Source organism: Trichomycterus rosablanca, chromosome 1 (assembly GCF_030014385.1).
Source record: "Trichomycterus rosablanca isolate fTriRos1 chromosome 1, fTriRos1.hap1, whole genome shotgun sequence".
Classification (NCBI taxonomy): Eukaryota; Metazoa; Chordata; class Actinopteri; order Siluriformes; family Trichomycteridae; genus Trichomycterus; species Trichomycterus rosablanca.
In genome coordinates, this window is record NC_085988.1 from 9683188 (window position 1) to 9703588 (window position 20401).

The 20401-nt window shown below is 39.1% G+C and overlaps 2 long non-coding RNA genes across 2 annotated transcripts; both read right to left on the reverse strand.

The window, feature by feature from the left end:
* Nucleotides 1-7008: 7008 nt before the first annotated feature.
* LOC134318683 (uncharacterized) lies at nucleotides 7009-10563 on the reverse strand. The gene is made up of 4 exons (XR_010013416.1): nucleotides 10494-10563; nucleotides 9800-9842; nucleotides 7823-7866; nucleotides 7009-7650 (listed from the first exon to the last, which is right to left on the reverse strand). It is a non-coding gene; the product is annotated as an uncharacterized LOC134318683 (long non-coding RNA).
* A 3162-nt stretch (nucleotides 10564-13725) lies between these two features.
* On the reverse strand, nucleotides 13726-14654 carry LOC134318690 (uncharacterized). The gene is made up of 2 exons (XR_010013417.1): nucleotides 14409-14654; nucleotides 13726-14122 (listed from the first exon to the last, which is right to left on the reverse strand). It is a non-coding gene; the product is annotated as an uncharacterized LOC134318690 (long non-coding RNA).
* Between the last annotated feature and the right edge of the window lie 5747 nt (nucleotides 14655-20401).

A 20401-nucleotide genomic window follows, 5' to 3' on the forward strand; every position in this document is an offset into this window, starting at 1 on the left:
TATTAAGTGTTTAATATTAATAGCGTTTTTAATATTAATAGTGTGTGTAATATTAATAGTGTGTTTAATATTAATAGTGTGTTTAATATTAATAGTGTGCTTAATATTAATAGTGTTTAATATTAATAGTTTAATATTAATAGTGTGTGTAATATTAATAGTGTGTGTAATAGTAATAGTGTGTTTAATATAAATAGTGTGTAATATTAATAGTGTGTTTAATATTAATAGTGTGTGTAATATTAATAGTGTGTGTAATATTAAGTGTTTAATATGAATAGCGTTTTTAATATTAATAGTGTGTGTAATATTAATAGTGTGTTTAATATTAATAGTGTGTGTAATATTAATAGTGTGTTTAATATTAATAGTGTGTGTAATATTAATAGTGTGTGTAATATTAAGTGTTTAATATTAATAGCGTTTTTAATATTAATAGTGTGTGTAATATTAATAGTGTGTGTAATATTAATAGTGTGTGTAATATTAATAGTGTGTGTAATATTAACAGTGTGTTTAATATTAATAGTGTGTTTAATATTAATAGTGTGCTTAATATTAATAGTGTTTAATATTAATAGTTTAATATTAATAGTGTGTGTAATATTAATAGTGTGTGTAATAGTAATAGTGTGTTTAATATAAATAGTGTTTAATATTAATAGTGTGTGTAATATAAATAGTGTGTAATATTAATAGTGTGTTTAATATTAATAGTGTGTGTAATATTAATAGTGTGTGTAATATTAAGTGTTTAATATGAATAGCGTTTTTAATATTAATAGTGTGTGTAGTATTAATAGTGTGTTTAATATTAATAGTGTGTTTAATATTAATAGTGTGTTTAATATTAATAGTGTGTGTAATATTAATAGTGTGTGTAATATTAAGTGTTTAATATTAATAGCGTTTTTAATATTAATAGTGTGTGTAATATTAATAGTGTGTGTAATATTAATAGTGTGTTTAATATTAATAGCGTGTTTAATATTAATAGTGTGTTTAATATTAATAGCGTTTTTAATATTAATAGTGTGTGTAGTATTAATAGTGTGTTTAATATTAATAGCGTTTTTAATATTAATAGTGTGTGTAATATTAATAGTGTGTTTAATATTAATAGTGTGTGTAATATTAATAGTGTGTTTAATATTAATAGTGTGTGTAATATTAATAGTGTGTGTAATATTAAGTGTTTAATATTAATAGCGTTTTTAATATTAATAGTGTGTGTAATATTAATAGTGTGTGTAATATTAATAGTGTGTTTAATATTAATAGCGTGTTTAATATTAATAGTGTGTGTAATATTAATAGTGTGTTTAGTATTAATTGTGTGTAATATTATGTGTTTGATATTAATAGTGTTTAATATTATTAGTGTGTGTAATATTAAGTGTTTAATATAAATAGTGTGTTTAATATTAATAGTGTTTAATATTAATAGTGTGTGTAATATGTGTGTAATTGTTATAAGGAGAGAGGCTGGAGACTCAAGGATGCAGAGAAATGTTTTTTGTTTATTTAACAATAAATAATAATCAAAACACAAAAAACAGGAACGGAAAACAACTCGGGCAAAATTTCCGAGTGAAGCCGCTGGCGCCTCTCGAAAGAAAATTCGAGAGGTGCGAACCCGGATCGCCTGAGTGCGAGGCGCTTGCGGTGCTCGCTGCACTACTTAAGAGCGAGTTAACACGAGCCCTCGCGCTGAAAAAGAGGCGATGAGGGCAGCGGATCCCCGGATAATATTCCGGGATCGCTAAAGAGAATTAACCCGAGTGACTGGGACAAAAGCCGAACTGGTTTTGTCACCAGCGGTTATTTCGTGCCGCTGGTAAGAAACCGATTTTGAAATAGAAAACATTGCTACTGCTGAAGCTCAGATTCGAACTGGGACTGCAACGGTGGAGAAAGCAGTAGCTTAGTCCACACAGCCAAACCAGCAGTGATGAATCTGCTTGAAAGATCAGGCTATAAAAGGCTACTGCAGAAGCGGTTGTGAGGCTACCATGAGCCAAATGCTAACTGCACAGTAGGAGTTCAATTCGCCACGCCGTAAACAAACAGCAGCACGAGGGCTGCCCGAAGTCGCACCAGGCTTTCCCTATCAAAAGAACCAAAACCCTACATTACCTCAGCCTTACGACTTACTCATCTGACCGCCCTATTAAGCGCCCGGGGTACCGAACTGTCCCTAAAAAAGGAAGCGACTTGTGCAGTCATTAAGTGGAAACTTAATGGGGGCAGTGATAGCTCAGTGGTTAAGGTACTGGACTAGTAAGCAGAAGGTTGCCGGTTCAAGCCCCGCCGCCACCAAGTTGCCACTGTTGGGTCCCTGAGCAAGGCCCTTAACCCTCAATTGCTCATTGTGTAAGTCGCTTTGGATAAAAGCGTCTGCTAAATGCTGAAAATGTAAATGTAAATGAAACAAAAGGCGAAGGTGTGACGCCTGCAGCCTGGCGACACCCCCTTAAATAGTGCGATCGCAGGTGCAGGTCGTTCGCCCCTAACGAGCTGGCCTACTATTTGAGGCCAAGCTCTTTGTTGTTTTGTAACGCCTGCGATGCTGGGACCTGATGGTATTTTCACCAGCCGTCGCAGGCACCCTAACAGTAATATTAATAGTGTGTGTAATATTGTAGTGGAATAATGATAAAAAGGATTGTCTGAATTAAATATTAACTTTTTACTTAGTTTTCTGTTTTTCCTGAAAACCTAGGGTCTGTTTATCTTCAGAGATTTTCACGACCTCCAGAGGAGAGCCTAGAGACTCCCCCCCCACACCTACACTTCTTCAGAAGGCCCTTTTGTGTTCAGACGTATTCCTCCACAAGGGACCTATGACTCCTCAGCATATCTCAAACATCCTGCAGATCCCAACGCAGCCCCACTTTGCTTATCCCTCGTGTGTTATCTTAACAGCATTAATAACCCGTTTGGAGACTCAGAGTTTAGTATACCATTTAGTCTAGGACTAGGCTTAATCTCTCTCTGGGAAACCACCCCATTAAGGTAAGAAGTTAAGATAGAAGTTCAGTTCGAGTTTGAGGAGGCCGTCTACAGCAGGCCTAGAGGCCTGTGAGAACAAAATCTGCATGGTTTGGGCATGCTTGCTAACTGTTCGCGTTTCGCAAGTTTGGGTTGAATGAAAGTTGATCATGTCTTAACTTTTCCGTGGTAAAGTGTTTATTTGGTCAGAGAAGTTTGGGAGAAGTTTGAGATGGCAGGGAAGGCTGTTTCACTATGAATCAGACCCTAAAACAAGGAACTGTTCGATGCTGGGGTATTCTGGCTCCAGAACCCATCCTGCAGATGCCCTTCAGGTGGACAGGTACACGTCTTTCAGGTGCTCTTTGTTACACTATTTAGTTCGTTTCACTAATTAATTAATCGAGTATGTCCTTCTTTATCTTTTACACAACAGTGTAAAGTAACAAAGTAATAATAAAGTATCTGTACTTTTGAGTATAAAAAATGTTGACTTTTACTCCACTACATTTTCTAAAGAAATTGTGTACTTTTACTCCGATATATTTGTCGTATGTAAATTCGTTACTCGGTACTACAAAATAAAATGGCAAGAAATTGTGCAGCTAAATGATGTAAGATGTGTGACTGACTGTAAGCAGGTTTGGTAAAGCTGTAGCATCATTGTTTTTTATTTCTTATAATTAGCACTAATATTGTTCAGATATCTAGCTAACATTTATAATTACAATCGAACCACATATATAACGTTTTACTAAATTAATTCTGTAATGTATTTTTGGTAATATGTTTTGACCTGTTTGGAGCACCATACTATGTCACTGTTAACCTGTATTGTAGTCCATGAATGTGAAGTAAAGAAGCGAGCTGTGTTCAACCCCCAGTACGTCTCTGTCTCATATTATGAAGTTGTTAATGGCAAGTTCACGCCACACGACTTTCCACGTCGTCAGGTTGCTGTACAGTTCACACTACACGACCGGATCTCTTGTAATCGGGAGTCTTTTAAGTCGACGTGTATTTCACACTACACCATCTATCACCAACTGGAATCACATGCAGGCGAGCTTTTCTGGTCTCCCAAACTACGTTCTGTCACAAAAACAAACGCAAGAAGTGACGAGAGGTTTAATGATACCACGTCCAAAAATAGTTTGTGCGCTGATGTGCTGCATAAAATCGAGGAGAAAAAATACATTTACATTTTCTGCATTTAGCAGACGCTGTTATCCAGAGCGACTTACAGAAGTGTAGCAAAATAAATGAATCTGAGTGGATTTGGCTAAGCGAGCAGTATGGATTGTTCTATAGTGAGTTGGAGATTAATAAATATTTTTTGCAGTGCAGCGTTGGTGTTTTGTAGAGAACGATCAGGTCAAAAATACTGTAAAACGTGTGAGTGTGTGCTGATGTATTCGGATATAAACTATTTTACGCCCTTGTACCACATTTTTACACTCCTCCATTGCGTTTCCCCTCACCCCATATCTTGTGTTCTCATTGGCTGTTGGACATAGCATGAAGATTAGTACTTATAAAGTCTACATCCTTTAAAGTCTCTTAAGTTAGCGTACATTGAAAAGCTTTTCCAAACACGTGAGCATAACCAAATGTAAAATCAAACAACGTTGCTTATGATGTACATTATTGTCCATGAAAATACACAAACACAACATTATGTACAAATGCAACAATAAATGAAATACAATTACTGTGTGTGCCTCTTGCCCCGTTGTTGGTTCTGATCCACAATGCCACGGTTATGAACTCAGGTCATGTGACTCGTAACGCTTGATGTTAACAACCAGTTTTATCCATAAATTATTTTAAAGTTGTACCTTTTTACACACATAAAACTTTTAACACATTTTTTACAATTTTCTTACACATTGTATAAACTCAAAAATCATGAAACAAAACTTTTAATTAGATAAAACAAACATAACTAAACATGTCATTAAGACAGTTACACTCTCACCAAATTACTATGATTTATGATAACCCTTATGCAAACTGGTGAATAAATCTAGTAATTCCCAAAAATCAGAATCAGAATACTTTATTGATCCCAGAGGGAAATTGCAGTTCTTACAGTAGCACCCATTTATGTAGAAATAATAAACACTCTACTAGCTAAAAAAAAAAAAAACTAAGAAAAGAAAATTTTGCTAAGAAAGAAAAGAAACTAAGAAAGAAAATTTTGCAAATAGGAATTAAAAAGTTATTTACCCATATTTGAATAATTGAATGCTTGCATTATTATTATTGCACATATGAATACAAAAATTGCACTGAATATTGCTCAGAATATTGCACAGGTGAACCATATGAATATTGAATGATTGCACAGAATGAACTGAATATTGCACAGAATATTGCACAGGTGAACTACCTGTATAATGTCACATATTAAGGGAGGAGTTGTAGAGTTTGATGGCCACAGGTAAAAAAGACTTCCTGTGGCGCTCTGTGGTGCATTTTGGGAGAATGCGTCTTGCACTGAATGTGCTCCTTTGACTCATCACTGTGGCATAAAGTGGGTGGGAGCCATTGTTCATAATGTCCTGCAGCTTAGACAGCGTCCTCCTCTCCGATACTGCTGTCAGAGAGTCCAGCTCCACGCCCACGACATCACCGGCCTTGAGGATTAATCTGTTGAGTCTGTTAGCATCTACCACCCTCAGCCTGCTTCCCCAGCATGCAACAGCATAGAGGATAGCACTCGCTACCACAGACTCATAGAAGATCTTGAGCATAGTCCGGCAGATGTTGGACCTCAGGCGCCTCAAAAAATAGAGCCGACTTTGACCCTTCCTGTAGAGGGCATCAATGTTCTTAGCCCAGTCCAGTTTATTGTCAATGTGCACTCCCAGATATTTGTAGTCCTCCACAATGTCCAAACTGACCCCTCTGATGGACACAGGGGTCACCGGTGCCTTGTCCCTCCTCAGGTCCACCACCAGTTCCTTTGTCTTTGTCACATTGAGCTGCAGGTGGTTCAGCTCGCACCATGTGACAAAGTCCTTCACCGTTGCCCTGTACTCATCCTCCTCACCCCTTCTGATACATCCAACTATTGCAGAAATAATTACTATTTGTTAAGTTCTGATACTCAACTTTCCATATATTAATTCATACAGAACACATTCTTTTCTTAAAGTACAACTAATTTATGACTAGGACGTTCAACAATGGTGGGGTTTGTAAGTTGCTGACCCTTCCCCCCCAACTTTGTTTCCCATTCGTATTGTGGCTTTCAGTACACTGTAAAAAAAAAAAACAGCGTAAAAAAACGGTATTTTTCTGGCAGCAGGGGCGCCAGAGAATGCCTGTAAAAAAACGGAATAATACTGTAAAATTTAAAACAGAGATAAACTGTAAAAAAACAGTAATTATATTTATCATAATTAACATCTATTACTGTAATTTTACAGGAAATTGTCCTATAATTTCATGAAATCTTCTACTTTCAACATATATTCATTGTTAGAACAGTCATACACCTCTAAAAAACAGAATAATTATCTTTATAAATGATAAAGAAAAGCTTAAGTATGGATAATTACTACTGTTATCACAAGAAATTAGCATATAAAACAAAAAAAAACCATGTAATTTTACTTAGCAAAAGCCTAATTTTAAATTAACTGTCAGAGGTATTGCAAAAAATATCTGTTAAATTGTCTTTTTTATTATTATTCAAATACATTAATAAACTGTCAAAATAAAAGCATTTCCTTTCTCTAAAACATAAGTTAACTGTACTTTTAAATAGTTTTTCTTCATTTAAAAATATAAACTCAAAAAAAATTGAAGTAGATTTGTCTGCATAATACTTTAAAATTACTGTGAAATGTTGCAGCTGTTACATGTTATATAGAACTTTAGAACATATATAGAACTTTATAAATGCAGTATATAAATAGCTTTTGTTAAATTCAGCATCAAAATGGATCAAGATCCACCATAGTTCAGCTATTTTTGACCCAAATAATTTTCACACAAATGAACAGTAAGTGTAGAAACAAGGAGGTTTTAATGTTATATATTTAATGTTATGGCTGTGTAAGAATCAGACGTCTTTAACACAATACAGCATACAATAAGTGCAATCAGAATTCATTTCAATGGAAAATGTTTAACAAAGCAGCATACAGTTAAGTGAAATGTGTACAAAACATGAGCATGAAACACTTATAAATCTGAATTATGTACAAAAGTCAGTGACAACATTGAAGTTTTCATAAAGTGCAACCACAGTGGGATTCGATAAACAGTACGTCACAAGTGTAATACAAGTGTATGGACTACATCTCACTGAACAGCTTGGTATTTAGCAATTGAGCTTTATGAGAGTTTGTTAGCATCTAGTTCCAGAAACAGTTTTTGGAGTACATCAAAAGTGTATCTGAATGTAGGAGGGTAACAAGTTATAAATCATAAGGTTATAAATACATAAGGCATAAATCATCCCAAACTGCAAAGGCAAGGAACACACTGCCCAAGTCTTCTAGAACCACACCATCTTCCGATACCACTCCAGTATTGGCCGGGGGGGGGGGGGGGGGTGTCCATGGCTTCAGCTCCCTCAACTCTAGTCACACAGATCCCCAGAACAGTCTCCTCAATCCCCTGTTCAGTTGCAGCCATATCACCATCCTACAATAGAACAGGGGGGGGGAAATTACTTTCTTGAACTTAACAGTACACAAATTTCCATTTAGGACTTAACATATGACATCTCACTTCAACCTTTATTTCAACTCAGACGTACATTGGCCCGAAAAGATGGGGTGATTGCTGTAACAACTCAAAGGAAACTTGTGCTTACCTTCACTCTCCTAGAGCTGATGGTATTGCGTGATTGGGGGAATCCTAAATTGTAGATGAAATTGGATACTATTAAAATTATATATACAGTGTATCACAAAAGTGAGTACACCCCTCACATTTCTGCAGATATTTAAGTATATCTTTTCATGGGACAACACTGACAAAATGACACTTTGACACAAGGAAAAGTAGTCTGTGTGCAGCTTATATATCAGTGTAAATTTATTCTTCACTCAAAATAACTCAATATACAGCCATTAATGTCTAAACCACCGGCAACAAAAGTGAGTACACCCCTTAGTGAAAGTTCCTGAAGTGTCAATATTTTGTGTGGCCACCATTATTTCCCAGAACTGCCTTAACTCTCCTGGGCATGGAGTTTACCAGAGCTTCACAGGTTGCCACTGGAATGCTTTTCCACTCCTCCATGACGACATCACGGAGCTGGTTGATATTCGAGACTTTGCGCTCCTCCAACTTCCGCTTAAGGATGCCCCAAAGATGTTCTATTGGGTTTAGGTCTGGAGACATGCTTGGCCAGTCCATCACCTTTACCCTCAGCCTCTTCAATAAAGCAGTGGTCGTCTTAGAGGTGTGTTTGGGGTCATTATCATGCTGGAACACTGCCCTGCGACCCAGTTTCCGGAGGGAGGGGATCATGCTCTGCTTCAGTATTTCACAGTACATATTGGAGTTCATGTGTCCCTCAATGAAATGTAACTCCCCAACACCTGCTGCACCCATGCAGCCCCAGACCATGGCATTCCCAGCACCATGCTTGACTGTAGGCATGACACACTTATCTTTGTACTCCTCACCTGATTGCCGCCACACATGCTTGAGACCATCTGAACCAAACAAATTAATCTTGGTCTCATTAGACCATAGGACATGGTTCCAGTAATCCATGTCCTTTGTTGACATGTCTTCAGCAAACTGTTTGCGGGCTTTCTTGTGTAGAAACTTCAGAAGAAGCTTCCTTCTGGGGTGACAGCCATGCAGACCAATTTGATGTAGTGTGCGGCGTATGGTCTGAGCACTGACAGGCTGACCCCCCACCTTTTCAATCTCTGCAGCAATGCTGACAGCACTCCTGCGCCTATCTTTCAAAGACAGCAGTTGGATGTGACGCTGAGCACGTGCACTCAGCTTCTTTGGATGACCAATGCGAGGTCTGTTCTGAGTGGACCCTGCTCTTTAAAAACGCTGGATGATCTTGGCCACTGTGCTGCAGCTCAGTTTCAGGGTGTTGGCAATCTTATTGTAGCCTTGGCCATCTTCATGTAGCGCAACAATTCGTCTTTTAAGATCCTCAGAGAGTTCTTTGCCATGAGGTGCCATGTTGGAACTTTCAGTGACCAGTATGAGAGAGTGTGAGAGCTGTACTACTAAATTGAACACACCTGCTCCCTATGCACACCTGAGACCTAGTAACACTAACAAATCACATGACATTTTGGAGGGAAAATGACAAGCAGTGCTCAATTTGGACATTTAGGGGTGTAGTCTCTTAGGGGTGTACTCACTTTTGTTGCCGGTGGTTTAGACATTAATGGCTGTATATTGAGTTATTTTGAGGGAAGAATAAATTTACACTGTTATATAAGCTGCACACAGACTACTTTTCATTGTGTCAAAGTGTCATTTTGTCAGTGTTGTCCCATGAAAAGATATACTTAAATATCTGCAGAAATGTGAGGGGTGTACTCACTTTTGTGATACACTGTAAATAAAAAAACTACCAAGTAAAACTAAAGAAAATCAAAATCAGCAAGACAAATATTTATGAATAAATTACTAGCTTAAATAAAAAGACAAAATACATAAAACAAAAAAGCAAAAGAACCAAACAGGATAAATAATAAGAATTTCCAATTTTTTTCTTCTTCACTTAATCTAAACTTAATCACTCAGTGTTCAGTCAAGAGTAGCTCAATATTCTTCAATTTAGCATAAAATGTAGGAAAAAAATTACCTGTAAAAGGTCAGTCCAACTGCAAATACACATTTTCAACCATCTGTAAACAGAAGATACAAGACGTCAATTATTTTGTTGTAAATAACTAAAATATTATTTCTGTTCACATTTGTGTGCTTTCGAGGATAACAGTCACAAAACTTAGGTTTCTAATGATACTAACATTACAGAATCACTTTGTTTTAGTATGTACATAACGTGAGCGCCAAACGAAAAGCCGTTCCCCTCAGGCTCGAGCTGCCTGCTCACATCTTAGCTAGCTAGCTTGTGTGCCCATGTTTTTTAATGCATTGGCACCGCAAATATTGCACATCTTTTATTTTCTACCTTCTTCTAATATACTTTCGCAACGAAGTAGTGCAGTGCAACGTTATCACAAATAGCGCAACCGGATTTAATATACAGTCAGCCAACGGCAATCTATTAAAATCTGCCTCAAGACTTTAATATGATTCACAGAATCCCTGGAAAGATGTTAATAAATAAATCACTATAAGCAGATCTGCCATTAGCGTTAGCATTAGCACGCACGAATTAGCGTTAGCATTTTTAAACAAATAAAGCATGCACAACAATAAAACTTTAATATTATTCAACTAAAGAGCTATATTAAACAATATAATAAGATAAACATCATGATTAGCATGCTGTTAGACAGATGGAAAAAAGATTTTGTAAAGCTTCACATTACCTGAGATGCCATTGAAACACAATGTGCCTTCACGATGTATTGTGTAATCTTCGGTGCGTCATATCCGGTTTCACCTGATAAACTAATAGGCTCTATGCACGCAAGCTCTGTGACGCGTTTCCGTTTAGCGTTAGTCGGGCAGTCTAGCTTCCGGTTTGTTATAAACACCGGCAAATTTCTAATCGCAACGTGTCGTATAGCGGCGAATATACGAGTTTGAGTTCTAAAATTAGTAAGAAGGTTTTGTGTTTTCAAAAACAAGATCGGGGTGGATCGGTACATTCTCAGGGTTCATGTTGAACGCTGCATCCGACGGGTTAAAAAGAATAAGTTGTTTGACACAGTGATCGCTATCAGAGCATAAATCAGCTGTTTACTGTATCGTGAGATTGGACCACTTGTCAAGGGATGGAGCTAAACATTCGTTTTTGACTGTAATTTTTTAAAGAACGTGCACATTTAAATATTGTAAATATATATATTATAGTTTATACTCTGTTTTTAAACAAAAGCATAAAAAGCCAACAAAAGCCTCTTCATTATGTAAACATACCTCTTATGTCTACACTCTTTGATTATTTTATTAGTTCTACAATTACAAACTGTAGTTAATTTGTTTCTTTCTATACTGTTAGCCTCCTTTCTGTTCTTGATGACCAGGACCCCCACAGAGCAGGTATTATTTAGGTGGTGGATGATTCTCAGCACTGCAGTGACAATGACATGCTGGTGGTGTGTTAGTGTGTGTTGTGCTGGTATGAGTGGATCAGACACAGCAGTGCTGCTGGAGTTTTTAAACACCGTGTCCACTCACTGTCCACTCTATTAAACACTCCTACCTTGTTGGTCCACCTTGTAGGCATAAAGTCAGAGACGATCACTCATCTATTGCTGCTGTTTCAATTGGTCATCTTCTAGACCATCAGTGGTCACAGGACGCTGCCCATGAGGCACTGTTGGCTGGATGTTATTGGTTGGTGGACGATTCTCAGTCCAGCAGTGACAGTGAGGTGTTTAAAAACTGCAGCAGCGCTGCTGTGTCTGATCCACTCATACCAGCACAACACACACTAACACACCAGCACCATGTCCGTGTCACTGCAGTGCTGAGAATCATCCACCACCTAAATAATACCTGCTCTGTGGGGGTCCTGGGAGAGTCATTGAAGAACAGCATGAAAGGGGGCTAACAAAGCATGTAGAGAAACAGATGGACTACAGTCAGTAATTGTAGAACTACAAAGTGCTTCTATATTGAATGTGTAAAACAGTTTTTGCTGTTTCTTACGTTTTGTGAATCTGGCAGTTGTTTAACATTCATTTCACAATGAATAGACCACTTGAATGGCGTTAAAAAGACTTGAAATAAAATCTTTTTACATTTAACTTCAAATGGACGTTTTTTTTTTTCTCTTTTGTAACATGATACAAGGTTTTGAACTGAACAGCATATACAGTGCCTTGCAAAAGTATTCAGCCCCCTTGAACTTTTCAACCTTTTGCCACATTTCAGGCTTCAAACATAACGATATGAAATTGTAATTTTTTGTGAAGAATCAACAACAAGTGGGACACAATCGTGAAGTGGAACGAAATTTATTGGATATTTTAAACTTTTTTTAGAAATAAAAAACTGAAAAGTGGGGCGTGCAATATTATTCAGCCCCCTTGCGTTAATACTTTGTAGCGCCACCTTTTGCTGCGATTACAGCTGCAAGTCGCTTGGGGTATGTCTCTATCAGTTTTGCACATCGAGAGACAGAAATTTTTGCCCATTCTTCCTTGCAAAACAGCTCGAGCTCAGTGAGGTTGGATGGAGAGCGTTTGTGAACAGCAGTTTTCAGCTCTTTCCACAGATTCTCGATGGGATTCAGGTCTGGACTTTGACTTGGCCATTCTAACACCTGGATACGTTTATTTGTGAACCATTCCATTGTAGATTTTGCTTTATGTTTTGGTTCATTGTCTTGTTGGAAGATAAATCTCCGTCCCAGTCTCAGGTCTTTTGCAGACTGCAACAGGTTTTCTTCCAGAATGGTCCTGTATTTGGCTCCATCCATCTTCCCATCAATTTTAACCATCTTCCCTGTCCTTGCTGAAGAAAAGCAGGCCCAAACCATGATGCTGCCACCACCATGTTTGACAGTGGGGATGGTGTGTTCATGGTGATGAGCTGTGTTGCTTTTACGCCAAACATAACGTTTTGCATTGTGGCCAAAAAGTTCGATTTTGGTTTCATCTGACCAGAGCACCTTCTTCCACATGTTTGGTGTGTCTCCCAGGTGACTTTTTATAGATATCTTTGAGAAATGGCTTTCTTCTTGCCACTCTTCCATAAAGGCCAGATTTGTGCAGTGTACGACTGATTGTGTCCTATGGACAGAGTCTCCCACCTCAGCTGTAGATCTCTGCAGTTCATTCAGAGTGATCATGGGCCTCTTGGCTGCATCCCTGATCAGTCTTCTCCTTGTTTGAGCTGAAAGTTTAGGGGGACGGCCGGGTCTTGGTAGATTTGCAGTGGTCTGATACTCCTTCCATTTCAATATGATCGCTTGCACAGTGCTCCTTGAGATGTTTAAAGCTTGGGAAATCTTTTTGTATCCAAATCCGGCTTTAAACTTCTCCACAACAGTATCTCGGACCTGCCTGGTGTGTTCCTTGGTCTTCATGATGCTCTCTGCGCTTTAAACAGAACTCGGAGACTGTCACAGAGCAGGTGCATTTATACGGAGACTTGATTACACACAGGTGGATTCTATTTATCACCATCAGTCATTTAGGTCAACATTGGATCATTCAGAGATCCTCACTGAACTTCTGGAGTGAGTTTGCTGCACTGAAAGTAAAGGGGCTGAATAATATTGCACGCCCCACTTTTTAGTTTTTTATTTCTAAAAAAAGTTTAAAATATCCAATAAATTTCGTTCTACTTCACGATTGTGTCCCACTTGTTGTTGATTCTTCACAAAAAATTACAATTTCATATCGTTATGTTTGAAGCCTGAAATGTGGCAAAAGGTTGAAAAGTTCAAGGGGGCTGAATACTTTTGCAAGGCACTGTATATTTGATACCCCATTGCTGCCAGCTTGACACTGATAAATTCTGTAATGACTTTAATTCTTGATAACCTGCTGTAATAAACATAAGAATAAAAAAATCAAAGTTCCTCCTCGCATTTACAACAAATATGTTTTTGGAGAAAGACATGTTAATACTGTAACATCAAATTAATCAATTGACAGGAAATTTATTATGGTCTGACATATAACATTTGATAATGAATAAAAGATAACTCATTCATATATTGGTGAACAAAACTTTTTACACTTAATCAAAAGATTGAGGGTAAATTGCTAATATATCCAGTCAGATATGTTTAGTTTGTTTTATGTTGTATTAGGATTTTAACATCATGTTTTACACTTTGGTTACATTCATGACAGAAATGGTAGTTACTCATTACACAAAATTCATCAGTTCAAGTTTTAATATCAAACAATTTTGTATCTCCAATTCACCTCACTTGCACGTCTATGGACTGTGGGAGGAAACAGGAGCTGCCGGAGGAAACCCACGCAGATACAGGGAGAACATGCAAACCACACAGAAAGAACCCGGACCACTCCACCTGGGAATTGAACACACATACATATATATATTTATTGTTGTTTGAACATCATTAATACATGGGATTTGACACTATCTTAAAGCTTGCCTAACCTGGCACTGTGCAAGCAGAATATGCATAAAAATGAAATTGTAATGGTATGCTTCAAAGCTAACTAAAACATGAATCTTAATACTGGTCTGTCAAGCTAGATGTAGTGTTTGTCTAGTCTAGCAAAACAACCACTAACCAGTTTACAACTAGCCTACTTGCATGGTTCTAAGGAAATGTTTGCTAACGTACTTACCTTCATATTTGTCAATGTCGCTGGAGTTTAAAATCCTTTTTCCCGCTTGTTAGAAGAAGCAGTACAAACCATGCGTCGGTCGGTCTAAATCGTTCACTGTCAGACGAGGTTAATCTTGAAGACAACAAGTGTAAAAGAGAGCCATGCCTAACGGTATCTGCTTGTTGACGACCGGCAAATGAATACCGGAAGTTGATCTGCCAGTATACGAGAACCCGGAAGACAGTCGTGCATAGAGCCTATTGCATTAAGTAGTTCCAGGGAAATAAAGCAACTAAGTTGAGTCTACTAGAAAACATTGAATATTATGTATGATTTATTTATTTGAGTTAAATAAACACAATGCAGTCATGTTTAGATCTAAAATGTAATTGATTTGTGTCACACCAGCATATATTCTTTATGCAAAACCAACAGGCACTCCAAACCCTTTTTTTGAGTGTAACTGGTAGGTTAGAGCATCATTTTATAGCTGCGGTGCTCTGGTTGGAATGTGCACCCAACATGTTGCACAGATGGACTGTAATACCTTTTTCTGTGTATTGGGGAATGTGGGGAAGGGTAAATTATGCTTGATTTAAAAATGATAAATGTAAGAATAAATCACAGTTAATAACATTTTAAATTTGACTATGGTTTTACACAGTTTGTATAAATGCACTTATTTAACAATTCAATCTTGAAATTAATACAAATGCATAAATAAAGTAAAAGTTAAAATCTGTTTAAATTGTATTGTTGCCTGTCTCATAAGGTAGGCAATACCTTTGTTTTTCCAATTTATGTATGTAAAGTAGTGGTTAAGAAATGCAAAATTACAAAATATTTCTTTCTTTGCTCACATATTTTCTTGCAATTGTACTTTTTTAAATGCATTATTAACAGTATTTTTATGTATTTGACAGTGATATATCGGCATAACAAAAGGTTTCTCTTTGAAAATTACAAAAGATTCTGTTATTTTTGTCAGTGAAGATTACTTTATTTTTACAGTTAGTTTTGTTAAAAGTGTCATCAAAAAACTGTTAAAAAACAGATTTTTTATGTATTTCATTTATACAGATTTTTTTTGGTAAATCACGTGACACTTTTCAATATACAGTTTATTCTTGTAATTTTACAAAAAAAATCTGTCTTTTATAAATACAGGGAAAAACTGTAAAAATGTACTGGGAAAACCTGTAAAAAAATGTTTATTTTTTACAGTGTACCAATCCGTTATCATCTTTACACACGTCCCCATTCATTGTGAGGAATCCCCGATAACAATGTCTCCATTCTTCACATTTCGCCACGGAGAATGCCAGCGTTGTCTGAGGCTAATGTCTGCAAAATATTCCTTCCTCCATCTACTCTATAATTGCTCTGTTAGATACTGTCCTCTGTGCCACCTTTTCCTGGCGTACAGATCTTCAGCTACAAACGTTCCTAGTGGAGGCAATGGAACAGAAGCCTTCATGGTGAGTAAATGGTTTGGTGTTAGTGGCTCTAAGCTTTTGGGATCATTGACAGTATTGGTAGTGAGTGGGCGACTGTTTATGATTGACATGGCTTCATGAAAGAATGTTTTCAAAGATCATCTAATCTTCATCTAATCTTCCGGGACACTCCTAACTGTCCTGATCTGCCTTTCCCAAACACCTCCCATGTGACTGGCATCAGGCACATTCATAAGGAAATCACATTGTTTCTCAGCTATGCAAGTAAGCAGTCAGTCCATCTCTGTCCACTTCTTTCAAAGAAGTGTTCTTCCATGAACTTCACAACACCCGCCTCACCCAAAAAAGCCCTCTGCATGGCAGGTGATTCCACCCACCCACTACACAGCTTCTTCAGTCTGCTGCCATCAGGATCCTCAACTCGCTTCCTGTTCCCTCACGAACCTAAACACCCCCCCCCCCCCCCCCCATACCAAAACTTACATTCCCATTACCTTTTCAATGCACATATCACTTTAATCTATAATATAATATAATCGATTTTGCACTGCCGTTGTAATTAAACTGTTTTTTTAACAAAGACTTCATAATCTGCACTGCCACTTGAAATGCCTAAGTTTTTATATTGGGACTTCTACTTCAAGTGGTCATTTTTACTTCTATATTTTCATATTTGTGTCAGTGTACATATATTTGCGCTTCAGAGTGTGTTTATTTTTATTCTTATTCTATTTTTATATTCTTTATTCTAGGTTAATTGTTAATAAATGTTTTATGTTGCACCATGGGTCAGAGAGTAACACAGTTTCAATCCTCTGTATGTCCTGTACATATTGCAGTTTTGACAATAAAGCAACTTGACTTTGACAAAGCCTTTGTCAGGTTATTTTTCGCCCCAACAAAGTTTGTCCCCTAATCTGATCTAATTTGTCTCACAGCACCACAAATAGCTATAAAACCTCATGGCATTTATGAAGGCATCAGTTGTTAGGTTTTTCAACACTTCTATGTGGATTGTTCTTGAGGATAGAGAGGTGAATATGAGACCATATCTCTTATACTCTTTACGACCTTGCTTGGTGTGAAATGGTCCAAAGCAATCTATTCCACAGTAGGACACGATCAGCAGGTAAATCTGCCATCTTTTGTGTTTCTGTTGGCCTGCGAGCTCTTCTGCATGTAACACATTGCTTAATGTGGTTTGCCACAACTTTGCTGCCACCTACAACCCAGTAACCATTTGCTCTTACTCGTTAAGAGTCTGTCCTCTGCCTTGATGCTGAGTGTTACGATATGTAACATGGGCATGTAAGGTGAACTGGGCATGTAAGGACGGACACAAACACCCGTAGCTGATATGCCAAGCGGTACTTTGTTTACTTTACAAATAAAAAGATACAAACAAACCAACAAAAATGTACACAGACAACATCAACATACAGTGGGGCCAAAAAGTATTTAGTCAGCCACTGATTGTGCAAGTTCTCCTACTTAGAAAGATGAGAGAGGTCTGTAATTTTCATCATAGCTACACTTCAACTATGAGAGACAAAATGAGAAAAAAAATCCAGGAAATCACATTGTAGGATTTTTTAAGAATTTATTTGTAAATGATGGTGGAAAATAAGTATTTGGTCAATAACAAACAAGAAAGATTTCTGGCTCTCACAGACCTGTAACTTCTTGAAGAAGCTCTTCTGTCCTGAACTCGTTACCTGTATTAATGGCACCTGTTTGACATCGTTATCTGTATAAAAGTCACCTGTCCACAGCCTCAAACAGTCAACCATGGCCAAGACCAAAGAGCTGTCGAAGGACACCAGGAAGAAAACTGTAGACCTGCACCAGGCTGGGAAGAGTGAATCTACAATAGGCAAGCAGGTTGGTGTGAATAAATCAACTGTGGGAGCAATTGTAAGAAAATGGAAGACATACAAGACCATTGATAATCTCCCTCGATCCCGTGGGGTCAAAATGATCATGAGAACGGTGAGCAAAAATCCCAGAACTACACAGAGGGACCTGATGAATGACCTGCAGAGAGCTGGGACCAAAGTACCAAAGGGACCATCAGTAACACACTACGCCGAGAGGGACTCAAATCCTGCAGTGCCAGGCGTGTCCCCCTGCTTAAGCCAGTACATGTCCAGGCCCGTCTGAAGTTTGCCAGAGAGCATATGGATGATCCAGAAGAGGATTGGGAGAATATCATGTGGTCAGATGAAACCAAAATGGAACTTTTTGGTGAAAACTCAACTCATCATGTTTGGAGGAAGAAGAATGCTGAGTTGCACACCATACCTACTGTGAAGCATGGGGGTGGAAACATCATGCTTTGGGGCTGTTTTTCTGCAAAGGGGACAGGACGACTGATCCATGTTAAGGCAAGAATGAACGGGGCCATGTACCATGAGATTTTAAGCCAAAACCTCCTTCCATCAGTGAGAGCATTGAAGATGGAACGTGGCTGGGTCTTCCAGCATGACAATGATGCCAAACACACCGCTCGGGCAACGAAGGAGTGGCTCCGTAAAAAGCATTTCAAGGTCCTGGAGTGGCCTAGCCAGTCTCCAGACCTCAATCCCATAGAAAATTTGTGGAGTCCGTGTTGCCCAGCGACAGCCCCAAAACATCACTGCTCTAGAGGAGATCTGCATGGAGGAATGGGCCAAAATACCAGCTACAGTGTGTGCAAACCTGGTGAAGACTTACAGGAAACGTTTCACCTCTGTCATTGCCAACAAAGGTTATGTTACAAAGTATTGAGTTGAACTTTTGTTATTGACCAAATACTTATTTTCCACCATAATTTACAAATAAATTCTTTAAAAATCCTACAATGTAATTTCCTGGATTTTTTTTCTCATTTTGTCTCTCATAGTTGAAGTGCACCTATGATGAAAATGACAGACCTCTCTCATCTTTCTAAGTAGGAGAACCTGCACAATCAGTGGCTGACTAAATACTTTTTTGCCCCACTGTATCTGTATCAATTATTTAATCAATTAACAACTGGAGGAAACACTGAAACCTAAACACTGCCACATCACCCCACTGCTGCCACATCATCACCCCACTGCTGCAACATTATCACCCCCCTGAGACAAAATCACCCCACTGCTGCAACATCACACCACTGCTGCCACATCATCACCCCACTGACACAATATCACCCCACTGCTGCCACATCATCACCCCACTGCTGCAACATCACCACACTGCTGCCTCATCATCACCCCACTGCTGCAACATTATCACCCCACTTCTGCAACATCACCCCACTGCTGCCACATTATCACCCCACTGCTGCCACATCATCACCCCACTGCTGCCACATTATCACCCCACTGCTGCCACATCATCACCCCACTGCTGCCACATCATCACCCCACTGCTGCCACATCATCACCCCACTGCTGCAACATTATCACCCCACTGCTGCCACATTATCACCCCACTGCTGCCACATCATCACCCCACTGCTGCCACATCATCACCCCACTGCTGCAACATTATCACCCCACTGCTGCCACATCATCACCCCACTGCTGCCACATCACCCCACTGCTGCCACATCATCACCCCACTGCTGCCACATCACCCCACTGCTGCAACATCACCCCATTGCTGCAACATCATCACCCCACTGCTGCAACATCATCACCCCACTGCTGCCACATCATCACCCCACTGCTGCAACATCACACCACTGCTGCCACATCATCACCCCACTGCTGCAACATCACCCCACTGCTGCCTCATCATCACCCCACTGCTGCAACATCATCACCCCACTGCTGCCTCATCATTACCCCACTGCTGCAACATCATGACCCCACTTCTGCAACATCACCTCACTGCTGCCACATCATCACCCCACTGCTGCCACATCATCACCCCACTGCTGCCACATTATCACCCCACTGCTGCCACATCATCACCCCACTGCTGCCACATCACCCCACTGCTGCAACATTATCACCCCACTGCTGCGACATCATCACCCCACTGCTGCCACATCATCACCCCACTGCTGCGAAATCATCACCCCACTGCTGCAACATCATCACCCCACTGCTGCCACATCATCACCCCACTGCTGCCACATCATCACCCCACTGCTGCAACATCATCACCCCACTGCTGCCACATTATCACCCCACTGCTGCCACATCACCCCACTGCTGCCACATCATCACCCCACTGCTGCAACATTATCACCCCACTGCTGCCACATCATCACCCCACTGCTGCCACATCACCCCACTGCTGCCACATCATCACCCCACTGCTGCCACATCACCCCACTGCTGCAACATCACCCCATTGCTGCAACATCATCACCCCACTGCTGCAACATCATCACCCCACTGCTGCCACATCATCACCCCACTGCTGCAACATCACACCACTGCTGCCACATCATCACCCCACTGCTGCCTCATCATCACCCCACTGCTGCAACATCATCACCCCACTGCTGCCTCATCATTACCCCACTGCTGCAACATCATGACCCCACTTTTGCAACATCACCCCACTGCTGCCACATCA